Below are 25,120 nucleotides of genomic sequence, written 5' to 3'. Positions count from 1 at the left end.
GGTCCCAAGGCTCAACAAAGTATCCGGCCGTACCTCCTACTCTTACTGTGCACAACAAAACTGGAACAACCTACCGGAGACTCTCACATCCACCACCAGTTTAAGGTCTTTCAAAAATAAAGCTGTCTCACATTTTATTCTGATCAGTAACTGTTACATACGCCTATAATATATATTTTCTTTAACTGTGTGTAACGGGTTTTGTGAACCGGCCTGACCCACCCAATCTCATATTGGCCCCTGTGGTCTAACCGGTCCCCATTACAGTGTGATAGTGTCTGGTGGTGCACCTGTTGGCAACAGGACTTTTAGACACAGTGCTGTGCCTTATGTATACTCTGGAACTGACACACCTCTGACATCACTAACCATGGAGTCAGAGCCTGTGACCACTCCCATCCATACACAGGGCACCCCACCAGGGTGTGAGGGCAAACCTCCATAATTACTGCTGGCATGCCCACAACTTACCAGGCCTTACTGTCAGCAGGAGAGATGACTGTAGCCATTTTACATGCCCGCTACATTCTCCCCCTGGTGAATCCCATCGTCCTCGCTGGGACCTAAATTTTCATACCTTCTTCCAGGAAGCACTGTAACACATAACACATAATTGTTAACATCCACAGGTTGTACAATATAACAAAAATTTTTGACCACAGTGACATTCGCCAAGCCCGCCCCAACCAGCAGCCACAAGCCCGCATAATGCCTTAGTACCCCCTAATAATAGTGACTCTGGTCAGGTTTCTTAACCTCTCTACCACCCATGTCCAGGACCGTGACATGATAGTGCCTAGGCAGTCCCCTCTCGGGCCTAGAGGTCACCCTGTGTTTGTGTATATTCCTCCCTATACTCCACACTTGCATCAGGTGATCTATTGTGTCCTCTGCTCTCCTTCCTGTAACTTCACTCCCCTTACTGACTAGGTACATCTCGATGGTTTCCCTAAGCCACCTTTCTCTGTTCTCTTCTATCTCCTCCATGAGGGGTTCAGGGACATAAGGGTACTCCAACCCGTGGGAAGACTTATATCGAGCCATTATTGCCCGTTCCGCTCTACTGATCCTAGTCAGGTCAGCCCTACCTGCCCTCCCAGGTAGCACCCATGACAGGGGTTCGTCAGGATCCACAGGGTCTGACAGTGTGTCGGGACCCATGGGCTCTATCTCCTTGTGCTCAATCTTAAACCATCGTTCCTGCAGCTCCCTGTCTCGCTGCTCAGGGGTGAATTCTCCCTCGGCCCACCAAAAATCGACTACCTCCTCCCTTCGGATAAGGAATCGCGTACGATCCATCCAGGCCACATAACCTTCAAAGAGTGGGGCCCACAAACGGTGTTCCTTGAACCTGTGTTAATCCCCTGAGTCACTCCCTTCCGCATCCCCCCATGAGAATACCCCCGATGTCCGTGCCGACCATGGTACGGACCACCGTGATGATCCCAGGGCCTTGTCCTCTGTTTTATTGGTCGCAGGAGGCAACCACCGGCCTACCGCGGCCTTACCTAATTCTCCCTCTTCCCGAGAAATGCCCTTCGTAGCGCAACTGCGCTGTCTTTCCCCAGTCCGTCTCTCCTCCCCCCCCCAAAGGTACGTCTACAAGTTCCAGGCTAGGCGGGGACCCCGTGGAACAGGTGATGGGGGCAGGGGTTTTACCTAGGGCATAGGGTTGGGCGTAAGGGCAAGAGGGGATACGCCACGGGGCTACGACCCGTTCCCGGCTGTCCATGGACTGATCCAAGGAGGATAGCTCACCCTCCTCAGTCTGCGGTTCACCCATCCAGCTCTTGGGCCCTTGAGGTGATCGGGGACCTTCACCCGATCGCCGAAGCGTCGCTGCATCCTTCCCGTCTGTTCCGCCGTCGCCACCGGAAGTGACGTCCTCCCCGGAACCGGAAATGCCGCAATCTTGGGTTGGACCCCCATGCGGGAGCTCTTCCTCGATGACGACATCCGGAAGCTCCGCCGTCCTCTCCACCGGAAGTGGTATCTTTTCCGCACGTGCGTCTTGGGCCTGGCACGGCCTTGTTTCCGCTTCACCGTCTGCCGGAGCAAGGTAAGTAAGTGGCTTTCTCTTACCATTCCGCAGGGGTGTAGGCATCTCTCGCCCGTCGCCGCCATATCCTGGGATGGAGGGACTCCGTCTCTCGGCTCGCCGATCTGCGGGGGACGCCCTACTTTCCAGGCTGCTACTCACGCCACGGGGTGTCGTCCTCCCCGGTTCTGTCCTGGGCCTTGATTTCACCTCAGCTAGCCCGCGGAGATCCTCATCCGAGTAGTCTCCCTTCCCTGACTTAGGGGTCACCGATCGGGGCGATAGTCTTTTTCCAGTGCGGTCGGGGGGTGACCCGACCGTCTCGGTTGCTGCTGACCCAGCCGATTTATTCGACTCCAGTCCCCTTTCTCCGGGACTTGCACGACTGATCCACAGTGCACCAGGGGACTCGGCGGAGCGCCTAGCCGTTTCCCCCGGGGGGTCAGCAGATTGGATCGGAATGAACGTCGGCATTGGCCACAAGTATAATGTCCCGCATTGTGGGCAGCGTGCCGCTGTGTTTACAATGCCTCCGGGCAGCCCGCATTGAAGGCAGAGCCCGACCACCGTCTCGGTGTTGGCCACCCTGACTACCAGTACCCCGCCGGGTACCGAGTAGGGCTGGGTGGAGACCATAGTGCCCACAGTGGGTCTCTCCAGGTCAGTGGTTCCTCGCAACTGACTGGTAGAAGCTTCTGGGCCAGCCACTTCCTGCTTCGGCTCCTCCTTCCGCTGACATAGCTGGAACCCGCCCCCAGGGGTTGCAATTATGGGCGGGTCCCACAGGGGAATAGCATGCCCCTTAATTAAGGCCGCGCCTTTCTCAGTCCTGGGGGGCGCGGTCGGCGTTTTCGCGCCAATTTCCTCATCAGAGTGGGATTCTTTGCCCGCGGCTAGTTCCCGCCTTCTCCTTGCAGCCGCCTTGCGTGCAAAATATCCCTCCTTTTTGCACGTTACCTCCGCGGCCGGAACTACTTCTTGTAGTGGCGCCATCTGGATATCAGTCCCTGGGCCCAGTGGGTGCATTCCCACAGGCCATAATTGAAAGTCACCCCCCCTGGTGGAAATCAGGGGAGGGTCCCATAGACTAAGCGGTTGACTCAGCACAGGGGCCGAGTGAGTCACTGTCCATGAAGGCGCAGCCATAGCTTTCGCGCCATACCCCCCATCAGGGTGGAGCTCTGCTGTTCGCGCCATTCCCGGCCAGCTTTTTGCAAGTCCTGAATCAGCCAATTTCTCTGCGACTGGCCCACGCGGTTTCCCTAGCAAGCGGGAACCGCCATTTTGGATAGCTTTTAAGCCCGAAATGTCAGTTTGTTTGCTTTCCTCGCTGGGTTCCCCCCCAGTTATCACAATGTCCTCACACTCTTCAAGGGTGGCACCTCGGTGTCCCAGACAGGACAAAAACGGGGCAGCCACAGCCTTCGCTCCACTCCAGAGCAGATTAGTTAGAGACAGCTCAGCGACAGTTTGCTCTTCAGTGGGGCGCACTCCACGGGTGCCTTCCCCATCAGCCTCTAGTCGCCATTTTGGGCTCTCCGCACCACGCGGATCCTCCATTCCTTGGGTTGTCACGCTCTCGTACCAATTATCATACATGGGGCTCCGTTCTGCGGGGCAGCCACCACACCAGTACAATAAAGATTTGCTCAGATGCACCACCACATGTGTACCTGATCTAGGCTGGACTCATGTTGCACTACCTCAGGCTAGGCTCACTCTCTCAGTGTCTGCTGTAACTCCTTCCTCCCAGTCTGTGCTCCCTATGGTAAGTGTCTGGAATGGGCTAGAGTACTCTGGCTCTGCCATGCAGTACTTGGGGCGTCTACTTCTCTTGGTCAGCCTAGCGCAGACCCTCTCCAGGATTCCTGACCACGTTAACAGGCTATCCCTTCTGGCGTCCTACCAACTAGCACTACCTCAAAGTGACTCAGTCAGCTATAGCCCGGCTCCAAACCCCTCACTCCTTTCAGGCCCATAGGTCGTCCCTGCAAACTGACATACTCCATCAGCCCCTGACCACCCCTAGGTCCGTCCCTACGCAGCACAGAGTGGCAGCAGACACTCTCCCTGTTTCCCAGTGTGCCTAGCTAGAGCCTGTCCTGTTGACAGATCTGATCTCAGCAGCTCGCCTCCAAATGTAACGGGTTTTGTGAACCGGCCTGACCCACCCAATCTCATATTGGCCCCTGTGGTCTAACCGGTCCCCATTACAGTGTGATAGTGTCTGGTGGTGCACCTGTTGGCAACAGGACTTTTAGACACAGTGCTGTGCCTTATGTATACTCTGGAACTGACACACCTCTGACATCACTAACCATGGAGTCAGAGCCTGTGACCACTCCCATCCATACACAGGGCACCCCACCAGGGTGTGAGGGCAAACCTCCATAATTACTGCTGGCATGCCCACAACTTACCAGGCCTTACTGTCAGCAGGAGAGATGACTGTAGCCATTTTACATGCCCGCTACATGTGCATGCAATGTTTTGTATATAATGTATACCTTGTTCACTTATGTAACGGTATTTGTAACCATGTATTATTTGTCTTAACTCTATGCCCAGGACATACTGTACAGTGGTGTGAAAAGAAAGTACACCCTCTTTGAATTCTATGGTTTTACATATAGTATCAGTGCATAATAACAATCAACTGTTCCTTAGCAGGTCTTAAAATTAGGTAAATACAACCTCAGATGAGCAACAACACATGACATATTACACGTGTCATGATTTATTTAACAAAAATAAAGCCAAAAAGGAGAAGCCATGTGTGAAAAAATAAGTAAGTGACTCTTGGGTATTATACTGCACTCAGAACCTTTTACCTTCATTCTGTGTTGACAATGACATGTACTCACAATAAGCATCCTGCAATAATCATTGCTTTGATATCGGCACTCTTTGTATCAAATTGATACTCTTTTTTAAATATTTTTATTCAATCACTTTTATGCACATAGATGAGTTTAAAAAATATAAAATGTTATTATTTTGGATATTTACCCCTCCTGGATTTGTTATTAAGAACAATAGTGTTTTATATTACTACCATTATTTAAGGTAGAGTGCAAATATTTGGGGTTTCTTTGTATGGTCCTCTTGACCATTTGGTGTTGCTACTATATATTCCTCATGCACCTCTAACACATTTCAATTTTGGAGTGCTAAGGTTGAGCATATGGTCTTCCATTGTTTTCTAAATTGAGAAGCAAGAAAATATTATTTAAGTTTTTTAACAATGTATCATTGGGCACCCCGTCTTAAGTTTTTTAAAAAGCCTAAATGCAACCAGCAAGATGTAAATAATTTATCTCTTGAGGCAGAAGTCGAAAAGGACCATAAGGAAGCAGAACAAGAGGAAAGCGCGTGTTGCAGGACTTAGTTTTTCATCAATGAGACTGCAAATAAAGAAGAGATACCTGAGGTACAAGAACAAGCTCAAAGCAGCTTCTCTGAATCATAAAACAATTTTTGAAAAAGATATTGACTGGACAAATTCAGCTATATGGGCAGATGCACTAAATGACAACGACAGAGAAAGGATAGTGCTCTGTGGATTAAAGACTGAAAAATAATTAAGGGAAATTATTAAATGCATGCCTGTGGATAGTGAAGAGCGCTCATTCCCTGAATTACTTATGTATGTGAAATCATCCAATGGTCGTAAAAAAACTTACACGGGACTGGCTTGGATGGAGCACTAGCAGACATGTATTGTACTGTGTCACTTCACTTGCATTTTCTCCCGACCAAAGCAAACCTTGTAGTTTACTCTGCAGGAAAGAAGGATTTGATCCATCGAAAATAAAGTGGCATAAACTGTACGATAGACTACTGCGGCAGACTTTATTCTTACTAATCACTGGCTTGTACCTGGCATGTTCCTGGAATGCCACACTGTTCACCCGGAGCATGCCGGGCTCCTTTTTGCCTTCCCAGCCAGGAGCCATGCCCGGCTGACGCGCTGTTGATGTGTTAATTGATAATGGTTCAGGATTTACTAGGCTGCAATGCTTCGCGTGTCCGCCAGATGGCATAAATTTATGAATTGTAATGCAGTATATATATGTATATATATATATATATACATACTGTATAACAACAACCCCTATAACCCCTAACATACAGTACTGTACACATACAGTACTGTATATGCACATCAATGATACTGTAGGCTGTCCCCTGGCGAGATGTGCTTGCAGCAGAGAGAGAACCGCTGCTCTCTCTGCGCAAACATCGGCACATTAAAAATTATTTAAAATACATTTTTATTCATAGTGTAGATGTGCAGGGGGTCTCCGGAGCTGAACCGCGTTGGTTTCAGGTCGGGGGACCCCCTGCTCCACGAGATACAGACCCCTTTATGAGGTTCCGGTATCCCTCTGCGTTTGAGGGTCCCGATCACGTGACCGCGACATGTAAACATAGCAGAGGGATACCGGCACCCCCTAAAGGGGCCTGTATCTCGAGGAGCAGGGGGTCCCCGGACCTAAAACAAAAACGTTTCTGCTCCGGAGACCTTCTGCACATGTACAGTATCAATAAAACACATATATAAATAAACACTCGTTCCTTACCTTAGCGGCTATGTGCTATGGTAACGAAGCAGAATTTCTGTATTTTAATAATATTGTACAGTGATCAGGGGGTTCCCTGAGCCAGAAATTAATGCTCAGGGGACCCCCTGCTCCTGCACAATATTATTAAAAATACAGAAATGCTGCTTCATTACCATAGCGTATAGCCGCTAAGGCAATGAAGGGGTTAACTCACCGTGCCCGCTTTATTGTGGGTAGCGGGGGTGGGTGAAGGGGGTATTTGGTCCTTGGTGTGAGTTTAGGACTTGCGGGGGGGTTGCGGGTGCACTTATCCCCTACACGGCCGTAGCAGTTAATACCGCTACGGTCATGAAGGGGTTAACCCCTCCCGCTACCCCCCCGCAAGCCCTAAACAACCACCGTTGGGGCTAATACCCCCTTCACCCACTCCCGCTACCCACAATAAAAAAAACTCACACACAGCAGCCACCAAAAAAAAAAAAAAAAATCTAAATAAATAAATAAATAAATGAATATAAATAAATACATTTAAAATACATTTTTATTCATAGTGTAGATGTGCAGGGGGTCTCCGGAGCTGAACCGCATTGGTTTCAGGTCTGGGGACCCCCTGCTCCCCGAGATACAGCCCCCTTCATGAGGTGCCGGTATCCCTCTACATTTAAAGGTCCCGATCAAGTGACCGCGGCCTGTAAACCAAGCAGAGGGATACCGGCACCCAATAAAGGGGCCTGTATCTCGGGAAGCAGGGGTCCCCAGACCTAAAACCACAGCGGTTCAGCTCCGGAGACCCTCTGCACATCTACACTATGAATAAAAATGTATTTTAAATGTATTAATTTATATTAATTTATTTATTTATTTAGATTTATTTATTAATTGTGCTGCTGCTGTGTGTGAATTATTTTTATTGTGGGTAGTGGGGGTGGGTGAAGGGGTATTAGCCCCAACGGTGGTTGTTTAGGGCTTGCGGGGGGGTAGCGGGTGCACTTAACCCCTTCACGACCGTAGCGGTATTAACTGCTACGGTCGTGAAGGGGTTAAGTGCACCCGCAACCTTTCCCCCCCCCGCAAGTCCTAAACTCACACCATGGGCCAAACACCCCCTTCACCCACCCCCGCTACCCACAATAAAAAAAATTCACGCACAGCAGCCCCACAATTAATAAATAAATATAAATAAATAAATACATGAAGATAAATAAATATATATGTATATATATACAGTATATATATACAGTATATATATATATATATATATATATATATATATATATATATATATATATATATATATATATATACAGTATATATATAATAACAATCCCTATACATATACAGTATAACATAACATAACATATATATATATATATATACTGTTGTTAACTATTAATGTTAACTGTTGTTACTGTTAATGTTAATGTTGTTAATTGTTAACATTCATTTGCAGAATGTATATGGTGCATAGATTTTATGCATCATTTATACAATGTAAATGCAATGTATAGATTGGAATGTGTTTCATTGTCATGTGGTGATTTAGATTGTAAAATCAGTTAGGATTATTAAAGGAAATTCATTGTAATGTAGTGTATCTGTATGGAGAAGTGTTGTTTGTAGGACCGTATGGTTTTGATAACCCTTCTACATTTATTTGTATATTGGTTCATCATGTGTGTGTATATACTGTGTGTATATATATTTATGATGAACCAATATACAAATAAATGTAGAAGGGTTATCAAAACTATACTGTCCTACAACCAAACACTTCTCCATACAGACACTACATTAAAATCAATTTCCTTTAATAATCCTAACTGATCTCACAATCTATATCATCACAAACCAATGAAAAGCCAATGAAACACCTCACATTCCAATATAAATGATGCATAAAATCTATGCACCATATACATTCTGCAAATGAATCAACCAAGTAAACAAAAATCAATTAGCAATCATTATTTACATCCCTAAACAATTCACACTCCATCCCGAACAATGAAACAATTAACTAATTCACGCCTGGAGCAGAACAATTTAGCCTGTGAAAAAATATAAGTACCAACCAAAATAAAACCTTTAAAACCAAGGCTATCGCTGACCTTCCTCAAACACACAATACAATACCAAGGAATACATCTATCTAATTTTAAAATACTTTAAACTCACAATAAAGCATAGCAGCATAGACAAATTAATTTAAAACACATCAAATCAAGCTTTTAAAACAACATAATTTCTTACCCTGTATGTATATATCTCTCTAGACATATATACATACATACATACAGTGGCAAGAAATGATATACCACAAAAAAAAAAAATACACATGTTAAAAAACCTTTTGAAAAAATTAACAAGTTAAATAAAATACATTTCTTTAGTTCACTTACCATTACTTGCCCCCACCGATTCCCGTTGCGCAGCTTACTCACGAACCAATCCACGATCAGGAACCCATAAAATAATAAACCATAAAAAAATAAACATTATCTAAAAATCCAAATCAATCCACGGGTCTTCTATTTGTAATCCATCTTCATCTGTATTCTTCTTTCTTCTATCTCCTTCCAGCGGGGCGGGGCGGGGTCTTCTCTCCATCTGCGGCCACGCCCTGGTCTTCTTTCTTGCCCGGAGGTCCTTCCTCCACGGCGCCTGGCTTCAAAATGAGACGACATAGGCTTTTAAAGGCCTATGACGTCACATTTTTCGTCATGGTTCCCACGGTCCTGATTGGGCCGTGAAAACCATGTGTTTTTGCCGACAAAAAAAAAAATGATGACGTCACTTAAAGGCAATGAAAGCACAGCCAATCAAAATGGCTTTGCTTCAATTGCCTTTAAGATGACGTCATTAAAAGACACATGGCCGTCCACACATGGTACGGTAGCCAATCAGAGCGTGGGAACTCCACCCCTACTCTGATTGGCTCTAGTATACCATGTGACAGAGGCTTGGGGGAGAAAGAATGTGACGTCAATGAAAACCTGTCACATGGTACGATAGCCAATCAGAGTTCATTGAAAGTGTCGACTTTTTTCATAAGATGGGTGAGGAGATTGCTGAAATGTTGCTGTGAAGATTACACGAGCATGGTATCAACGTTGAAGATTGCAGAGGACAAGGATTTGACAATTGAGCTAATATGTCTGGCAAAATAAAAGGAGTAAGAGCACGCATACAGGAAAAATACCTAACTACTATATTTTTCACCTGTGCAGCCCATTCCTTAAATCTTGTGGGTGTGCATGCAGCATCCTGTTGTGGGTGTGCATGCAGCATCCTGTTGTGGGTGTGCATGCAGCATCGTGTTGAACGGAAGCGATCACCTTTTTGGATATGTGAATCGCTTATATGTTCTCTTCAGTGGGAGCCATGAAATGTGGCACATTTTGGAAGATAAAATTTGTTGTTCACTGCATGGTCTAAGTTATACTAGATGCAGTGCAAAATTTGAAGAAGTCTTCAAATTGCTGAAAATCTTCTGGGGATAATTGAAGCTTTAAAGAAAATAATTTCATCCAAAAAGCTTTCAAGTGAAGCTCATTCCGAAACAGTAGGCCGAAAAAATTATTTTTTATCCTTCAAAGCAGTTGTACCTTGCAACATTCTGTGTAAAAGATTTGAACAGTTTTGAATAGAGAAAACTGATTCTGCAATCAAGATCTATTTCAATCGAACTTGGAGCAGCAGATATTAAAGCTCTTTCTGCTGAAATGCAGTCACTTTGGGAAAAGTGGCAAGATTTAATTTCTTAATTAATTGATTTAATAATCTTGATATACCGAAGGATTTAAGTACATGTCCACGTCATCAGAGGATAAGGAGAAAGCATCTAAATGAATCTGAAGACCATCAGGAATTGGAGACAATATTCAAGGTTAATGTTTTCCTTGTGGTATTCGATTTCATAATTTGTGAATTTAAACAATGTTTTCAAGCCATGGAATATATATGCCACTTGTTTGCTCCCATTTTCAAATTCCCAACTACGACAAAAGAAGAAGTTGTGACACCCACTGAAACTCTTGTGTCTAAATACCCTGAAGACCTTACACCATCTTTAGCAAGGGAAATCCTACATCTTCGAAAGTATACGACGCCCCATTTGCAAGTGACTCTTGTCCACTCAACTTATTGAATGCGATTTACTGTACAAGCTACAACTTGAAGGAATATTTGGAGGGGTATGCATTGCTCTCAGAATTTTCTGCACCTTACTTCTATCTGTGGCCAAAGGAGAACGAGCATTCAGCAAATGATCAATTGGAAAAACTACCTCCGTTCAACAATGAGTGAACAGAGCCTCAACAGTCTAGCAATGCTGTCCATCGAGCACCAACTTGCTCAAAAACTAAATATTCGTGACCCGATAAAAGATTTTGCCAGCCTAAAAATGAGGACATGGTCAACTCATCAGACTTAGAACCATTGCAAAGATTATTTTTGTGAATATACATATACATTAGGTTTAAATAGCAGCCCTTGGCAACTTTTGAGATAATTTAATAAACATATTAAAATAAACAGATTGCACTGTAATGTTTTTTTCAGTATTCCAATAACAAGAAAACATTTAAGTAAACGTTGCGCCCTAAAAAAAAAACTTTCATTGTAGGTGCACTGTGGGTTGGGGGGCGTGGGGGCTGCTCCATGGGAGATTTGCAAAGTAAAAGGAGTGTTGCTTTTCCCCCCTCAATACCTTATTAGTTTTAATAAATAACAATGGTTCAAACAATAATTTGTTACAAACGACCCATTTTCATTTAAAATAAGCTTCCTCCAGTAGCATGCTGCTTTAATGATCTTATTTTGAAATGACCAAGTTTGGAACAATAAGAAATATTTTTCGGTATAATCACCCAGACACCCCCACCCATTGAAGTCATGGTACGCCCCTGTTAGAAACACTTGCCAAAACCTTAACCTTGAAAGTTGCTATCCAACATTAAATGGGCCAAATCTGGTCTGCCAAACCCTGATATCCTTGTTGTGGAACTCATAAGCAAAGACACATGAACTCTGAAAGTTACTATTTATTGAACAGTTAAGGTTGAAATAGTTTGGAATTGTTTGGTAAGTATTTGCTATGGGTATTTATTTTCCATCATTGTGCACTAATTTTCTTTATTTTGTTAGTAGGGTGGGGCTGAATTTGAGGCCTCGAGTTGACATTCACATTTCCCTCTTCCTGGCTAGTCAGGCAGTGACATTTCTTTCTGCTGTAAGTGTGGTCTGATACTTTCATGTACGTGTTACACTTTAAAGATCATTGCCTCTCGGGCATAGGAGTAAAGAATTTACTTTGTTGATTTATAAGATAAACTGGCAATGTCCATGAACAACAAACAATAGAATGGTCTAAGTATAAAATAATATTTTTAAAGTCAATGCTACCAAAATTGCTTCAGGTCTTGTACAGTAATGCAAATCATATACTGCTTTTTTATTTCTTTCATTTATATGTGTACAGTAACTCCCTTTATTAGTTACTAATCTATATTGGCTACTAATGGGATAAGCTATTATGTCTAGGCATTGGGTCTCCCTGTAGCAAGTAAAACAAAGGAAGGGGAGTGGTTTAGGTCCCATGGTTTAAATAGCCAAATCCCTAGATAGTTTCAGTTTTGGATCTAAATTGGTTTTCTGTTCTTAACTTTAGTTTTGAAATCATTCTGACACTTTTCTGTACGACCCAGGAGCAGCCAAGCATGTGGTTTAGTCAGCCAGCAGACTACAGGAATATCAGGTGGATGGAACAAACAGGGGTACCATGGTGTAATATTGCTGTCTGCAAGTTAGGATATGAACCGGCAGGGCAGAGGTAGGGAGCGATAGTCAACCTTAGCCTGGGATCAGAGCCCTAGAAATGCACGGGTAATGAAGTCTAGTTCCAGGTCAAGGCAGGCAGCAGGCCAGAGTGGTTTGCGCCTGTTCTGGGATCCAGGCAAGTGCCATGCAAGAATGGTAAGGTCACAGTTTCGAGGTTGAGGCAGGCTAGTACAAGGCAGTTGTCATAGACAAGAAAACAAATATATTGGGGTGGAGGCCCCAATTAGCTAGTGCTACAGAGCTTTTTTTTTAACCCACCGATTGAAAGTTATGAATGTCTTTCTGCTTTTAAACCGGATCACGTGATATTATAAATGCATGCTTGAGGCTGTAGGCATTAACCCCTAGATGGCACACGGTCTAGCAGGAATAAAGAGAGTTGTATGGGGGAAGTCCTAAAACCCCCCCAGACCTCTCATATCTCCCTGAACAATATAGAACCTATGTGCCTGGGGCAGCTCTCATATGGCAGCAGTGTACTCACATAGTCCCATAGTAAACCGGCTCTGTGTGCTCCTTTGCTGGATGTAGACAATGTAGAAAACACCTGTACCGATGAGGAGAGGTAGATCAGCGGGCACTACGATGCAGGAAGAAAATTGCTGAGGCTGGACTGTGCTGTAAACGGAATCCTTTATTGGAACATGGATAAAAAGAGGAGGGGAAGCATACCCCTGCACCTCTAACGCGTTTCACCCGGCGATTGGGCTTTTTCAAAGAGTAACATTACTCGTGCGTGAGACACTGAAATACCGGAAGTAAACCGGACGTGACGTCACTCAGCCAATGAACTGCGAGTATGCCACGAATGGCATGATGGGAATCTGCGTTCATGGCTGATAGGCGCCCGCGCGGCACACAGAGGCATCAGTGTCATGCGCAGTGGAGACTAATAAATTAAAAACAGAGAATATTCATTTTGCGATCCATATATAACTATAATAGCAGTTAGTTTTAATTAATTATTATCTATATGTCCCAAACATAAGGTGACATATATGTAATAGTATATGCAAAAAAGTTCATTAATTATTTGTGTTCATGTAACTGCAGATGGCAAACTTATAATTACAGTAATTAATTAAAAACAAGTAATGGCAAGGGTTAATGGATATTTCCAATACATTGATATTAATATTCAAGTTCTTCGTTACAATACAATTAGTGCATTTTTATAGAAAAGTTCAATTGGATCATGATCAATTCGAATAAAAAATGTTAATAATGTTAATGGCACCAATACAACTCATATTCAAAGTTGAAACAAATATAGCAGCGATTTCCAGACAATTCTGCAATAAATGTATAATCCATTAATATTAAGGAAGATTTTTAGATCATAATAAACAACACCAATATGAATACTAGAAACCTAAATTAATAATGTGTTCTCAAAGAAAGGAATGGGGGGGGGAGGCAAAGGGGAGGAAGGGAAGGGGGGGAGGGTTGGGGGGGGAAGGTAGAACACAAATTTCATATGTAATCCAAGATGTGTATCAACAAAATGTACATTGTTACCATGTATCAAACATGTAGGATCATAAAGTGACCAATGTTAAGCAAATAAATTGTCATAATACATTGTCATAATACACAAGGCATTTAACAGGGTCCAAGGTATCCTAACACATTAGGGAAAGAGATGTACGTTGGAACTAGGAGGTACACAATAAAAAGTTTTACCATTCTATTTGTCACCTATACATGTGTGGAACTCATATTATTCAGACATATTGATTGTTATTTCAGAATTGTGTGTCTATGGACAAGCCACATGGGCGAACAATATACATAAGAACATATATATATATAGACAAGAATACCATGGAAGCACACCCAGTATAGCGATACTTTGCACAGACATTGGCTGGGAGAAACTGGCTGCTATTTAGAGTCCTGGAGCAGGTGCAGACAATCCGAGTAGGAGAGAGGCTGATTTCCTGCCAGCAACCATCTAAGCTGGGGCCAGAGCATCCTGGTCTGTCAGCCATCTTGACTGCAGAGCGAATCCTCAAAGTTAATTCCCCCCACCCTTCAGGAGCTATCTACGGGTGACCAGAACCTGGTTTATCAGGATGTTGCCAGTGAAACGCCTTGACCAGGATAGAGATGTGGACATCCTGGGTCTTTACCCAACTCTTCTCTTCAGGACTGTACCACTTCCAGTCCATCAGATATTGCACAGAGTCTCTGGATATACATGAGACCACTAGCTGCAGCACCTCATACTCCAGTTGAACAGTTAAAGTTATCAGATTAGAAAGAGGTGAAGAGCTAGAAAAAGTATTCCTTAAGACAGGCTTCTGGAGTGACACGTGGAAGGTCGAAGGAATTTTTTTTTAAGGAAGGTGGAAGCTCCAGTTGAAAAGCAACCTCGTTCACTTTACGGGTGATCCTGTAAGGACCAATAAAACGTATTCCAAATTTGGTCGAAGGCTGGCATAACTGGATGTTTTATCTAGACAACCATACTTTGTCCCCGACGACATAAGATTATGATGGCCTCCTATATTTATCAGCCAACTGTCTCTCTCTCTTCATAGACAGATGAAGAGTAGCCTGGATCCCCTTCCAAAGAACATGCATGTTATTTGTCCTGATGTTAGCTGTTGGAACACCCACCACCGTGGATTATAGAGGTAGAGTTTAAGTGTGACAGGGTGAAGTCATTCGCGGATTATTATGGGAAACATACTTCTGATGGCTGAAGCCAGCAGTCAGAGGGTTAACCCAGTTAGAGGTAGCTGAGCAATCAGGGCTGAGTTAAGGCAGCTGTCAGGCAGCTGTATAAGGTGCCAGACCTGAGCAGAAATGGGGAGAGCCTTTTCCAAACCAGGAAGTACGTCGGAGGCTCTGGTCCCCTAGAAGAGGATTGTCATGAAATGAAAGAAGCCTGCTGGACAAAGCCCTGTCTACAAGGAACCAACCTTCCAACTCTGCAGAGGAATTAAAGCTGCATTTGCAGTATCCAGAAAGGATTACTTAGGGGCAGAGCTCCCCAAACACAGAACTTTTATATTTTCATGCCAGATGTTTGCATAATATTGTTTGACCTGGAAGTAGGTTAGCTACCCAGGGGGATAGCTAGGTACCTACTGTATAGTTAATCTCCCAAGGGTAGTAGAGTTTTATTTTATGGTTTATTTTCCTTAAAAGGATGGTGTGTCTATTAATTGTCTGACTGTGGAAAAATAAACCAGTGAAGTTAAAACCCTATCCTCTGTTTGAAACTCTTCCTGATCCCAATGCAAGGCCATCCTGCCACAGATGGTAACCAAATGCTGAGAGAACAACCCAAGGACTCACGCAACAAGGAATTGCGAGCAAACTCTGATAATGGTAGAAGCTCTGCCCAATTATTCTGCTGTTCATTGACATAGCAAACAAACACAGGTGCCCCACACCTCCAGATGGAGGGAGATATACATGAAGTCCCCAAATTGGATGCACCTAGTCAGCTACACCAAAATAATACAGTATACACAGTATATAGCAAAATGTGAATCCTTGAAGTGACACAGTGACAGAGATGAATCAAAATCAAAAAACAATTTTATTAACAAATAATAGGTAAAATATATGGGGTAATTAATGCTGAAATCAGCGACAACTCTGATGAGCAGCTACTGTATGCAAGCAAATACCCCAAATTAGGTCTAGTGGGTGATAGCTGTAAGTAGCAAGGAGCACGTTAATGTAACATGACCGAAAATTAAATGTAAACACCTAGATGGGAGAAATGGTGGTCATCTTACACAGCTCTAGATGACAATGTTGTCATGAGGAACAAGCTGTATAGTGTGTCAGAGGGGGGAGTCCCTATTAGCATAGCATAGATACCTCTTAATGATGACAATGCTAAGCAGCTGAATCGTTATCTGCGTGGCCGTGGAAACATTTAGTTACATACTAATACCAAAACTGCTAGAGTAAAGCCCCCAGGAACCTGGTAAGACCGCACACTTATATGCATTGATATATAACAATGCTATAGCAGAACTACAGTGGAGAGTCCCAGTGGACCTGGAATTAGAATGAGTATATACTTGAAAACATAAATGTGTAACAGGCATTTTCACGGGCTAAGTGTAGTGATCATACAATCTATATGGACCATTAATCTGCAGCGTATAATCAAAGGGTCTTTGCTTCATGGATAAAAGAAATATGCGTCTGTTAATAAAAACGTCATACAGTAGCGACCAACTTTATTCTAACTTGGCTAGCTCCACGAATTTCGGAATATCCCGGTGATGTGCGGTTTTGTGTCATTTTCTCCCGGGGTGTATTGCGTTATTTTCGCGGCTGTGATTTAAGCATTTTATTCCCGCTGGCTGCAATACTGCAATGCCGTGTAAAAACGCTTGGGGGCGTTTGCGAGCTGCTGTCTTTGAAGTCTAATACCTTCGCGGTTCAACCTACAGTACACAGTCTGTGCGTGCGCGCGCAGTAATAGTAAAATTGCATATTTAATTTATTTTAAAGTACAGTACTGTACATGCTCGGACCCTGTTGGGGTGAAGTGAGGGGGTTCCTAACATCTGGGGGAAAATGAATTTTAATTCTATGGTGAGTACTGTCTTGTTGCCGTATTATTTTGGTGGGGCTGGCTGGGTACTTCTTTAGGGGGCTGACCATTATTGTACGTTAAAACTTTTCTTTTTGTTTTCATCAGAAAAGAAAACGGCTAATGGGGGGATTTCGATGGATAATATTGTACTGTATGCTGATGTTTTCCGGCCGTACAGTATACTGTGTAATAAACCCGAATAAATAAAACTATGCATTTATTCTACATGTTCAGTATCGTGTCATTATTTGTCTTCTACAGTATACTGTACAGTGCTATACAGTGCCTAACATCTATGGGCAAAAATAATTTTATTTCTAGGTGCCCTGGAACAGCAGTTCCCACGCCAATTACCCGTGAACTTGACCGCAGCCCTAAGTAGTTCCCACGCCAATTGCGCAAATATAATGTAAAATAACCCGTTCTGTGGGTCTGAGCGGGTTGAAATTTACCTGGTCCTCATGCGGGAGGACCCTTGCCATAGTGGCAAAATATCAGCCTTGCACGACCCCCGGAACCGGAGGTACCAAAATACAGTTTAAAAGCACATTACCAAAGTGGCTTTTTTCTGCCATGCAAGTCAATGGCAGAAACCTGAACTTTAACATCACCCTGACTCCGTTCTGTTGCCACGAGAGGGTCGCAATTTCCATGCAATCCTGCCGCAACTAGGACTACATGGTGACCGAATCTGAGCCCTCTAGGTCGAACAGAACCGGAGTTGTGGGTTGCAGGTTTCTGCTCATTCTGACTTACAGGTAGCCGTTTCAAAGCTTTCTCCTCCATTACGCTCAATGGTAGGACCCTCCTCGCCGGTGTGACCCTTTCTCGACGCCATTACTGCTCGGACCCTGTTGGGGTCAAGTGAGGGGGTTCCTAACATCTACGGGCCAAATGAATTTTATTTCTAGGTGCCCTAGAACAGAAGTTCCCACGCCAATTGACCTAGTTCCCACGCCAATTGCCGTAGTTCCAACGCCAATTGCGCGACCAGGCAGTAAAAAAACAGTGCAGCAAGCATCTACATTTGTTACACTGGCAAAGGAGCAAATGGAAACAATGTGAGGCAATTCAACATGTTCTTTTATTGGTGGAGTCAGAACAAAAACATTTATTTACAATGTTGTAACATTTAAAGTGCACAGCAATTCTAACCATCAACACACAATAATACATTCTGCAGCCTTTATTAAATTCTTCTGCCACAAAACATTTTTGGTGCATGGGGCACAGGGAGTTAAAGTGACTTGCTTTTTATGTACTGTATTTGTGGGTTGTCTTTGGGGGTTTATTCATCAAATTATTATGATGAACTGCCTTTTGAAATTACAGTGCTGTTAACTATTTCAGCCACACACCTCCAGAGTTTTTAATCCCTCCCTAGCCAAGCATATTGCAATTGTGTTCTTAATCCGCCCATAGCCAAGCTACAAACACTCAGTACGCCTGCGTCTAATCACACCATCCCCCTCCCCCAACCCTTAGAGGCCTGTTGTTTGAACGGTAATGCTTTGGAAAATCAACATGTTCTTTTATTGGTGGAGTCAGTACAAAAACATTTATTTTCAAATACTGTACATTGTTGAAACATTGAAAGTGAACAGCAATTCTAACCATCAACACACAATAATACATTCTGCAGCCTTTATTAAATTCTTTTGGCAGCTTGAAATTGGATAACCTTTGTAAAACATGGGGAAACATGAGTAATGCACATTTATAAGAATATTATTTAATACTATATCCACCAATAAAAGAACATGTTGGTTTTCCAAAGCATTACCGTTCAAACAACAGGCCTCTTAGGGTTGGGGGAGGGGGATGGTGTGATTAGACGCAGGCGTACTGAGTGTTTGTAGCTTGGCTATGGGCGGATTAAGAACACAATGGCAATATGCTTGGCTAGGGAGGGATTAAAAACTCTGGAGGTGTGGCTGAAATAGTTAACAGCACTGTAATTTCAAAAGGCAGTTCATCATAATAATTTGATGAATAAACCCCCAAAGACAACCCCCAAATACAGTACATAAAAAGCAAATCACTTTAACTCCCTGTGCCCCATGCACCAAAAATGTTTTGTGGCAGAAGAATTTAATAAAGGCTGCAGAATGTATTATTGTGTGTTGATGGTTAGAATTGCTGTGCACTTTAAATGTTACAACATTGTAAATGAATGTTTTTGTACTGATCCCACCAATAAAAGAACATGTTGAATTGCCTCACATTGTTTCCATTTGCTCCTTTGCCAGTGTAACAAATATAGAGGCTTGCTGCACTGTTTTTTTACTGCCTGGTCGCGCAATTGGCGTGGGAACTAGGTCAATTGGCGTGGGAACTTCTGTTCTAGGGCACCTAGAAATAAAATTCATTTGGCAACTAGATGTTAGGAACCCCCTCACTTGACCTCAACAGGGTTCGAGCAGTAATGGCGACGAGAAAGGGTCACGCCGGCGAGGAGGGTCCTACCATTGAGCGTAATGGAGGAGAAAGCTTTGAAACGGCTACCTGTAAGTCAGAATGAGCAGAAACCTGGAACCCACAACTCTGGTTCTGTTTGACCTAGAGGGCTCAGATTCGATCACCATGTAGTCCTAGTTGCGGCAGGATTGCATGGCAAATTGTGACCCTCTCATGGCAACAGAATGGAGTCAGGGTGATGTCAAATTTCAGGTTTCTGCCATTGACTTGCATGGCAGAAAAAATGCCACTTTGATAATGTGCTTTTAAACTGTCTTTTGGTACCTCCGGTTCCGGGGGTCGTGCAAGGCTGATATTTTGCCACTATGGCAAGGGTCCTCCCGCATGAGGACCAGGTAAATTTCAACCCGCTCAGACCCACAGAATGGGTTATTTTACATTATATTCGCGCAATTGGCGTGGGAACTACTTAGGGCCGCGGTCAAGTTCACGGGCAATTGGCGTGGGAACTTCTGTTCTAGGGCACCTAGAAATAAAATTCTTTTTGCCCATAGATGTTAGGCACTGTATAGCACTGTACAGTATACTGTAGAAGACACATAATGACACGATACTGAACATGTAGAATAAATGCATAGTTTTATTTATTCGGGTTTAATACACAGTATACTGTACGGCCGGAAAACATCAGCATACAGTACAATATTATCCATCAAAATCCCCCCATTAGCCATTTTCTTTTCTGATGAAAAACAAAAAGAACAGTTTTAATGTACAGTAATGGTCAGCCCCCTAAAGAAGTACCCAGCCAGCCCCACCAAAATAATACGGCAACTCACCATTGAATTTCCCATTCAGCTGGCGCCAGCGCCGGTCCACTGCCACTCCAGCTTTCTTCATCATCCACGTCGACATTTTGCAGCGGGACTAGTCCACCTGTAGTCAGCTGGTGAGGCTGGAAATCGCTTAGGTACATGCAAGCTTCATCAAAACTGCACGCCAAATCTGACTCAGCCTCAGGCTCAGAGTTGTCACTGACAGTGGGACCGTCATTGGAAGCCGGTGCTGGTGTTGGTGCATTGCTTGGAGGCGATTGTCGCTTCTTAGTTGGTTTTAACATGACCCTTCACCTTTTGCCGCCTCCATGATCATAGATACGGGAAAAATCCGGTGACACACACCAATACCCTCCAACAAATTGGGGCTCAATACGGTGAAAACAGGGGTCGCTACATAACCTTTTCCTTACTGCACGCTTCCACGTATGAGGAGTTGGCGAAAATTTGTAAAAGTCATAGTTTTCGATAAAATACTGATAAATTTGAGCAACTGTTGCCATCTTATCGTCTGTTGCATTAATTGCGGCCCATATCAAATACGCGTAACTTCTGTCAGGTTTTTGGAAAGCGGGCTGCACTTGAACACTCATGGTGGGTCTCTGCAGAATAGTGTAACACAAACTGAAACTGGTCTTTGTCTTTCTTTAATATGAAACGCCTACATTGATACATTTTTGCAACCTCTTCCTTCAGTCTCAAGGCCAAGGCCAAGTTACAATGGCACACTGTGGTACAGTATCTTTTTTAAACGAAACACCTGCAAGCCGACACATTACTGATTCGGCGCATTACAATTCATGAATTTCTGCCATCTGGCGGACACGCGAAGCATTGCAGCCTATTAAAATCCGAACCATTATCAATAAACGCATCAGCCGGGCATGACCCGTGGCTGGGAATGCAAGGTGAACGCGGCATGCGCCAGGTGATCAGCGTCGCATTCCAGGAACCAGCCAGGGACAAACCGGTGATTTGAGAGAATAAAAGCTGCCGCAACTGTAGGTTAGAGAGATGCTCAGAAATCCCCGCACTATCAGGAGAGTGATATCAATGGCAGGGGAATGGATAACGGCCAGCTGAATGGATTCGTGGTGCAAAAGACTGACCTTGAGTTGAACCGTCTCCTGCAAAATGATTCCAGATCACAATTTATTCCCATCAGTAGTTGGGTCTGCCTGGGTTTGCATCCCGGACCCGGTGAGTTAGGATACCCGGCCCCCAGGTATCCCTGCGTGGCCGTTCCCAATTTATTAAAAAAAAATGTCAGAAAAAAAATTGACGGCAATCCTCGTGCACATGCGCAGAGTAGAGGTCTCAGTGCACATGCGCAGGGAAGCAGGGTGTCCGACCTGCTGCCTGTGGGCCCGCCCATCCACCCCCCCTCCCCTGTTCCCAGCATGGTGAACCAGCTCCCCCCCGCTAGCCTCCATCCCCAGGCAGCATCCGCGGGAACCAGGGGCCGGGAGGGGGGGGAAATGCTCCAGCGGGAATTAGCCCACCAATATCTCCCCGCCTCTCAGCCTACCTCCCGCGCTCCCCCCAGCCTACCTCTCGTGCCCCCCCCCCCCAGAGTTACAGGCACCGTTATGGGGTGCCAGAATACCACCATGTTTAATTTCTCCCGTGTCACGGCCCACATGACTGGGACATTTACACAATGCAGGGGGATACCAGGGTCGGTAACTCGGGAAGCAGTGGTCCCCGAGGCTGAAAGGTGGTTCATGTGTTTCAGCTCCGGAGACACCCTGCTTCAATACTGTGATGGTTAAAGGGGGAGTGGATTGGGCGCTTCTTAAACGAATGTGGATAGTGCGTGACAAAGTGTTATAAATACAACAACAGTGTGAAAACTTCAAATGTGAAATAAATATGATTACCCTTCACCAACCCTTAGTGAAAAATAACAATAAAAAATACAACATGAAGTATAGCTGCTCAACACCCTCGAAAGGGACTGGTCTGTGTCCCAGTGGTTAACGATTTATTTTCTTCTGTGTGAGGAGGAGCGCTAGTAGTGTCCAGTGATATATAAAATATAGAAATGACAATAAAAGTGCAGATGGTATTAAACAGTGGTGTATCAGTCTGTGGGCTCTGATTAGGTAGCACTCACAAAAATCTTGATGTTAGAGACATGTCAGAGACTCTTCTCTCTCTGACTGGAGCCCTTTAAGGGATGGATATCCCAGGAAATCCCTCAGTGTGTAACGTTGGAGTAGATCGAAAAATAAAGGGAGAGAAAAGCCACAATAGTGTGTATTGTATGACCAAATATATTAGAACAAGTATAAAATAGGAGTAATTTCACTCACATTTTCAAATTGGCAAACATGTGTGGGAGAGAACCGCAGACAGGGTCTTCCATGCGTCTCGCTCGCGTCTCTTCCTCTACTTCCGCATACCTCACTACCGGATGTCGTCACAGGTAAGGGCGGAAGAGGTAAGGGCGGAGGAGCGTCTTGCCTTGGGATTTAGCTCTTGTTCCCCGTCTTACCACACTCTGGTCCTCTCAGAACAGCGCTCATCCTCTCACAGAAGAAAATAAATCAATACTGTGATGTCATCTTAAAGTGGAGGAAAGCATATACTTCCTGATTGGCTGGCTTCCTTCCCTTTAAAATGACGTCACATCCTTAAAAAAAAATCCATCACATGGTACACCAATCAATCGGATTGATAGAAATACCATGTGATGCCTCACACGGTATATCTACCAATCCTATTAGTTGGTGTACCATGTGCTGGCTTTCATTTTTTTTCTGGTGATGTCATCTTAAAGGGAACAAAGCATATCCTTCCCGATTGGCTGGCTTCTCTCCCATCAAGATGATGTCACATCCTTAAAAAATCAGAATGGGGGGTTTACCATTTGCCAATCAAATGTGACGTCACCTGCCCTGATCAGAGGTCGTCAGCGTGAGAGATCTTCGCCACTTGTGAGGACCAGTTGCAGATAGCTTGTGATAATCCATGTCACTATGTTACATGATAAGCTTTAAAGAACTGCTATTTTATACGTGTGATACTCACCTTTACCATAGTATACATTAAACCTACTACACTATGAGAGTCATGCGCTTGTCCTTTTTTTGTTCCCTGTGGATATGAATTGTAATGGGGGATCAACTCTTGTACATATAATTAGCACTAATGGAGACTATAGTTAACAAAATGCCCTTTCTGTCCGAAAACAACACTTTTTGGTGAGCTTTGCCGGCAACCTTTAGCACAGAATTAGGTGTAAACTTAGGTTAATGCCTCACTAAATCAATTAAGGATCTCTTTTGACCTGGACCTTAGAAGTGATGCGTCTGCAGTTTGCACAAAACTCCAATTGTTTTGATCCATGTCAGCCTGTAATTATACAGGTACACTTCTTTCCTTTGTGTAACCTTTTAACGTGTTATATCAGTAATGACTGTTTACAGAACCGTTCCCTGGTTGTTCCTTAATTACATGCACCTGCAAATTAAATTATGCAAAGCCTGAACTCTTATGACACAGACCCCTACACAAGGCAGAATTGAAAGAAGAATATGCATTGAGAAAAAAGGTGAACCTCTTGGAAGCTATATTGCGCAAAAAAAATGACCTTTACGTGGCTCGATCGTGAACGCAATACTCTGCTGGCTTCTCTGGCAGAGCAGAGGTTGAATGTGGTCAAATCAATACAATACAATACAGCTGGGGTATACATATTTTATGTTTTTATGGCTTGTCAAATAAGAAAGTGACAACAGTTGTATATTTTCACTGAAAAGAGCCTTTACATCATATCCAAAGTTTAGTTCTTAATCAAATAAATTATTTGGCATTTAACCATGTGTTTCCATTAGCAACATAGCATTCAATTATTACTTCATTGTAAGGACTATTTTATTGGATTTTTAAACGTGAAATAGGATTCCTAATTATTATTTTTTTGTAATAACAATTCCAGTATATTTCCTAGTACTTTTAGTGTGCTTTGTTATTACTTCCATAGAAACTTTGTTTTTCATTCAAACTTAATATGAAAATTAATATTGCGTAAGCTGTTAAAAATTCTCATGGCTCCATCAATTAAGTTTGTTAACAAAGTCATCAAAAAAATATAAAAATGATTAATCTTATTTTTTCGCATCATGCTCAGAACTCTAATTAAAATATGTATCTATAAGATGAAGAATCCAGAATATACAGATAGGACTAAAGCTTCTGAATTAGGTACAGATATAACCCCTGAATCTGTTCCTTACCTGCACCAACTACTGTATGTGTTTAAATTGCTATAGTTTTATATAACCAGAAAAATAAGCAAGAGTTTACAGTGGAACCGATCAGATTACAGCCCCATCAGTTATTCTTAACCAAACCCAATCTTTTCTCACCACCGCATCTGGCCTGCTGACTCCCTCAGGAACTTCTCATTCAGGCCAGAGTTGAGAGCTGCTCCTTCAAGACCTAGACCAAGACAGAATTACCAGTACTGAGTATGTTTTTTTTACTCCATACTGTAGCTTTGCTAACGATAATGCATCAAATAGCATCCTCTCCAGTTTTAACCATTTCTGATCCAATCTTAAGTACCTTCTCTATGATTTTCCTTCAATTTCTTTCTGACCTATGACCTCTTTTCTAGCCCTTTCTAACACCATGCCTTCATCCAGGGACTGGTCATACTGTAGCACCCTTCAGTGTAAAGGGCTAACACTGAATACCAGTAACCCAAGACAACACTTCCCCAGAATAAAATACATGTTATTTCCACAAAAGAAGGTACTGTATCATCTTTTCAACCTTGCATATTTTTTTCCAGTCAAAAATCCTGTATTTTTTTAAATAAAACTCGGCTTTTAACTATCTGAAAACA

The sequence above is a fragment of the Ascaphus truei genome, chromosome 2 (genome assembly GCF_040206685.1).
Source record: "Ascaphus truei isolate aAscTru1 chromosome 2, aAscTru1.hap1, whole genome shotgun sequence".
Taxonomy (NCBI): Eukaryota; Metazoa; Chordata; class Amphibia; order Anura; family Ascaphidae; genus Ascaphus; species Ascaphus truei.
The sequence above is the reverse complement of the archived record's forward strand: the minus strand, read 5'-3'. Positions refer to the sequence as shown.